This window comes from Anser anser (genome assembly GCF_964211835.1).
Source record: "Anser anser genome assembly, chromosome: Z".
Lineage (NCBI taxonomy): Eukaryota > Metazoa > Chordata > Aves > Anseriformes > Anatidae > Anser > Anser anser.
This window is the reverse complement of record NC_139723.1, coordinates 83,281,850-83,287,849: the sequence shown is the minus strand read 5'-3', so window position 1 is coordinate 83,287,849 and position 6,000 is coordinate 83,281,850.

The following is a 6,000-nucleotide window of genomic DNA, read 5'->3' as shown; positions in this document are numbered from 1 at the left end:
GCTTTTGAGGACTATGTTATGTATTATCAATTTTTGCAACCATAATAAAAATGCTTGTTCTTTCTAAAGTGAGTCGCTCTATTGAATTATTATTATTTTATTTGAAAGAAAGTTTGTGGGACACCTTACAACATCAATAAGATAATGCTGCAAAGTTTTCAACCAAAACATATTTCCTTTTTAGGGCATGGATGTATATACTACAGCTCAATACCAAACACTCTTAGTATTTAAACTTAGATCTGGATTCTGGTTTCAGAAAAGGGGTGACAATAGTTGACAATCTTTCCCCTTTCTTGTACCAAGTGATTATGTTTTAGTGTTGTATCTGTCAGGAACCCAACAGAAAATAATTGATGTTACAGAAGTAGCACGATACTGTAACAGTGAGCAACAGCAAAATCTACAAGAAAGTTAATTATTTTGTTTCCAGAGCAAGGTTTGATTAGCATGTGATAATAACTACCTGGGGCTATACATGGAACAATAAGCATTAACCAAGAACCACTGCTCATTAAATGAGCACTGTCCATTCTAAATTAGCCAAATGTCCTGCGGAAAAAGCAGTTTGTGATTGATGTAATTATATGTTGTATTGTAAGGTGTATAAATGTGCACAGGGTGAGCAAATTCAGGTACACAAATTGAGCTCTAGCATGTCTGGACATGAGCACTTAGGTTTGCAAGACCTGCTAAAAATCTTTTGTGCAGATATTGTTCAAATTCTGAGAATGATATTAGAAGGTCTCCTCATTAGTTTCTATGAAGATAGGACCTCATTCTAAAAATACAGCTGAAAACAATACAGAGAAACCAGGTAAACTGTTGGAAATTTGCAACTCTTTACAGCTCTTGCAATCTGACTGGAAAAAATCAAAAGTACTACCTGGATCTTTAACAGTACAAAGTTTAGAACAACTCAAATCTCCCTGTTCAAGAGGTTGGTAGAGTCAGAGATGTAATGTAGATCACAGAATCACAGAATAACAGAATCATCTAGGTTGGAAGAGACCTCCAAGATCACCGAGTCCAACCTCTGACCTAACACTAACAAGTCCTACACTAAACCATATCACTAAGGGCTACATCTAAACGTCTTTTAAAGACCTCCAGGGATGGCGACTCAACCACCTCCCTGGGCAGTCCATTCCAATGCCCAACAACACTTTCAGTAAAGAAGTTCTTCCTAACATCCAACCTAAACCTCCCCTGGCACAACTTTAGCCCATTCCCCCTCGTCCTGTCACCAGGCATGTGGGAGAATAGACCAACCCCCACCTCTCTACAGCCTCCTTTAAGGTACCTATAGAGAGCGATGAGGTCTCCCCTGAGCCTCCTCTTCTCCAGGCTGAACAAGCCCAGCTCCCCCAGCCGCTCCTCGTAAGACTTGTGCTCCAGAACCCTCACCAGCTTCATTGCCCTTCTCTGGACTCGCTCGAGCACCTCGATGTCCTTCTTGTGGTGAGGGGCCCAAAACTGAACACAGTACTCGAGGTGCGGCCTCACCAGAGACGAGTACAGGGGGACAATCACCTCCTTAGACCTGCTGGCCACACTGCTTCTTATGCAAGCCAGGGTGCTGTTGGCCTTCTTGGCCACCTGAGCACACTGCTGGCTCATATTCAGCCGACTATCAACCAGTACTCCCAGGTCCTTCTCTGCCAGGCAGCTTTCCAACCACTCTTCTCCCAGCCTGTAGCGCTGCTTGGGGTTGTTGTGCCCCAGGTGCAGGACCCGGCACTTGGTCTTGTTGAACTTCATGCAGTTGACCTCAGCCCATCACTCCAGCCTATCCAGATCCTCCTGCAGAGCCTTCCTACCCTCAAGCAGATTGACACATGCACCTAACTTGGTGTAATCTGCAGACTTACTGAGGGTGCACTCGATCCCCTCATCCAGGTCATCGATAAAGATATTAAAGAGGACCGGCCCCAGCACTGAGCCCTGGGGGACTCCACTAGTAACCGGCCTCCAACTGCATTTGGCTCCATTCACCACAACTCTTTGGGCCCGGCCATCCAGCCAGTTTTTAATCCAACAAAGCGTACGCCAGTCCAAGCCACAAGCAGCCAGTTTCATGAGGAGAATGCTGTGGGAAACGGTGTCAAAAGCCTTACTGAAGTCAAGGTAGACCACATCCACAGCCTTCCCCTCATCCACCAAGCGCGTCACTTGGTCATAGAAGGAGATCAGGTTCGTCAAGCAGGACCTACCTTTCATAAACCCATGCTGACTGGGCCTGATCGCCTGGTTGCCCTGCAAGTGCCGTGTGATGACATTCAAGATAATCTGCTCCATGAGCTTCCCTGGCACTGAGGTGAAACTAACAGGCCTATAGTTCCCCGAACCATTCAGTGGTAAATAACATAGTAATCACAAAGTTTTTGTTGGAATATTCTGATTTCTGTTTACTTTTGCTAAGTCTTAAAATTGCTTACCTGGGAATGACATTTTTGTGAACAATTTGAGGTCACTACTTCTTCCTTTCATCGTTGGTCTGTGTTATCTTCCTCATTGGAGAGATTTTATTTATCTATTTATTTATTTATTTATTTATCTATTTATCTATTTATTTATTTAGGGGTAATCAGGCAGTAATAATAGACATCCTGATGTTATCAGACCTAGGAAAGGGATGCTGTATGACCTCCAAGATCACCGAGTCCAACCTCTGACCTAACACTAACAAGTCCTACACTAAACCACATCACTAAGGGCTACATCTAAACGTCTTTTAAAGACCTCCAGGGATAGCGACTCAACCACCTCCCTGGGCAGTCCATTCCAATGCCTAACAACCCTTTCAGTAAAGAAGTTCTTCCTAATATCCAACCTAAACCTCCCCTGGCACAACTTTAGCCCATTCCCCCTCGTCCTGTCACCAGGCATGTGGGAGAATAGACCAACCCCCACCTCTCTACAGCCTCCTTTAAGGTACCTGTAGAGTGCGATAAGGTCACCCCTGAGCCTCCTCTTCTCCAAGCTGAACAATCCCAGCTCCCTCAGCCGCTCCTCACTTGTTCTCCAGACCCCTCACCAGCTTTGTTGCCCTTCTCTGGACTCACTCAAGCACCTCGATGTCCTTAGACGGCATACTGAATTACTGGACATTCTTTGAAAATATAATAGTGGACAATATTTTCTGTCTGCTGCTTATGAAAGTGGAAAAAGAAACAAACAAACTTATTTTCTGCTATTTCTTACTGAATTATATAAAAGGTACTTTTTTCTAAAAGTGTCTTTTTTTTTCCTTTTCAGCCATTCTTATGTTGTCTTGACTTCAATATAAAATGTTTCAGAAAACTTCTTTCCCTTCCCTTCCCTTCCCTTCCCTTCCCTTCCCTTCCCTTCCCTTCCCTTCCCTTCCCTTCCCTTCCCTTCCCTTCCCTTCCCTTCCCTTCCCTTCCCTTCCCTTCCCTTCCCTTCCCTTCCCTTCCCTTCCCTTCCCTTCCCTTCCCTTCCCTTCCCTTCCCTTCCCTTCCCTTCCCTTCCCTTCCCTTCCCTTCCCTTCCCTTCCCTTCCCTTCCCTTCCCTTCCCTTCCCTTCCCTTCCCTTCCCTTCCCTTCCCTTCCCTTCCCTTCCCTTCCCTTCCCTTCCCTTCCCTTCCCTTCCCTTCCCTTCCCTTCCCTTCCCTTCCCTTCCCTTCCCTTCCCTTCCCTTCCCTTCCCTTCCCTTCCCTTCCCTTCCCTTCCCTTCCCTTCCCTTCCCTTCCCTTCCCCCCCCCAACTTATCTGCATGAAATTAAAACTCAGTCTAGAGTTCTTCATGTGCTTAAGAATTAGAATCTCTAACAAGACCAGAGCCTGAGAAGTGATGCATATCATATTAAGCATAAATTCAGTGGAGCAGAATTGTAGTTGTAGATTCCCCTTTTGGCTTGTCAGCCACTGCTTGCATCACTTCATTATTAATTTTTTCATCCTTGTTTTTCCTACAGTGCAGAGCAACATCTTTTCCTCCCTTCTTTCATTCTCTCTCCTTTTCCTCTGCTTCTGAATTAGGTTACAATAGACTTTTGTCCAAATTCAGGCTTTGCATTACATCCAAACTACATTTCAAAAAAATTTACCAATTTAATGAGAGTAAATCTTCATTTCCACATATTGCTGGTACATATGTGAATCATTTGGATGCATAAATATACAGGAAGTTCATTAACTGATTATAGTGGGAGGAAATAGTCATAGAAGCATTGGAGAAAAATTACTGCATTTCTGACAGCACTGAAGAATGGAACTCTTCTCTCTCCATTTGGCAGACTCATACAGAATAAAAAACCAAAGATCTCCAGACTGGTCTCTTAAAGGCATCTACTTTACTCTTAATAGTACTGATATAGAAATAATTTAGTTTAAAATTCCTGATGTTATATTTAGTTAAATGAAAACATGTCTCATAAATGCTTTTAACTGCTTGTTTTTCATCTATAGTTTCCATTTACTTCTCTGGTTGTGCTAGAAGCTCCACCCTACCTTAAAAAAATAAAATAAAAAATAAATTAGAATTTACTGACACTGTATTTCAGCTTTTTACTTCATGTGTTTCTCTTCCCCTTGTGTTGAGGATATATCACTCAGAATGGAGCACAAGATATAAGGCTACAATATCAGACTTTCAACAAATTTTGGGAGTAGTTGATTTCTGAAAACTAAGCTCCTCATGTTGTAATATTAATTTACATACTTAAAACACGTTAGCATTAAAGGTCTGACTTCCACCAGAACTTTCATATGTGATGAAGACACCCAGTAATTACAGAATATGTAGGGTCACGCAGTTACTTCCAGATCCAGACTTTTGTTTTGTTTTGTTTTGTTTTGTTCGTTTTTGTGTTTGTTTTTTTTTTTTAAAGAATAATAATAATAATAATATTAACAATAATAAAATCCTCTTCAGAATCTCTCTTCTTCCCTCTCTTTTATTTACTGTTCACTTCACTTTCCTGAGTTTTATCTATTTCTCATTGCAAATGGATTCAAATTTTAACAATAAGTGACAAGTAACAATAATGATTTTTACATTTAAACTACAAATGTTAATAGTAATATATTTTCTTAATTGAACCATGCAATCCCTGAAGTCCAGACAAAAACTAGTTTTAAGATAGAATGTGGTATACAATGTATTAGTTGTCCTTGATAAATCCCTCTGTTGTGCAGAGGCTTTAGTCAAAGCTTCAGAGAATTTCTCCAGTGTTTGGACCTCAAAATAGTGAACCTCCCCTGGAGTGAAGTGCTTGTACATGTAATGTTAAGTTGCCAGAGATACAATATGAAAACATTGCTTCGGAGGAAAATGAGAAAGAAGGCTTCCATTCTTTGTGGATTATTACAGTTATGTTGCATATTTATTTCATGACTTAGTACATCATCACATTGGACAAAAGTCAGTGGATAAAAGTCCATTTCTTCCTTTAAAGTACTGTAAATAATGTAACTTAGGATATTTCTGCAAGAGCACAGGAAATACTTGAACCTGAGTTACGAGTTTTTTTGATGGAGCTCTCCTACCTCTGTTTTTCTGGAAGGCAGTAACTCTTTCTAGATGCCCTGGTCTGGCACCTGCTCCATGAGGCACGTCTGGAGACTGGGTCCAAAGCAGGTGAGCAAGGTGAAGAAATGAATTAGGTGCTTGACTTCAGGCAAGTGTTCTTGCGTATGGTGAGAAAAGTAAACATTTTACAGGAAGTCCTTTCTATTGTTCTACGATTTCTTAAGGTGTTCTTGGTCTTAAATATAAGTTAAGCAGTGATTTCAAGGTTTGAATTTTAGATTAAAGCTCATAAAAATGAGGCTAGGTGTGGTTTAAGCAATTAAATCCCTGTTCTAGTATAGTCCTTATGTTTATTAATTAGGTAATAATAACAATAAACACACACACACACAAAACACTACAGCAACAACAACAACAAAAACAAAAACACAAAAATATAAAAGGTCTGTCTGTTAATTAAGACGGAGATTTCCAAGGAAGTCTGAATGAATTAGGTATGAAATTCAG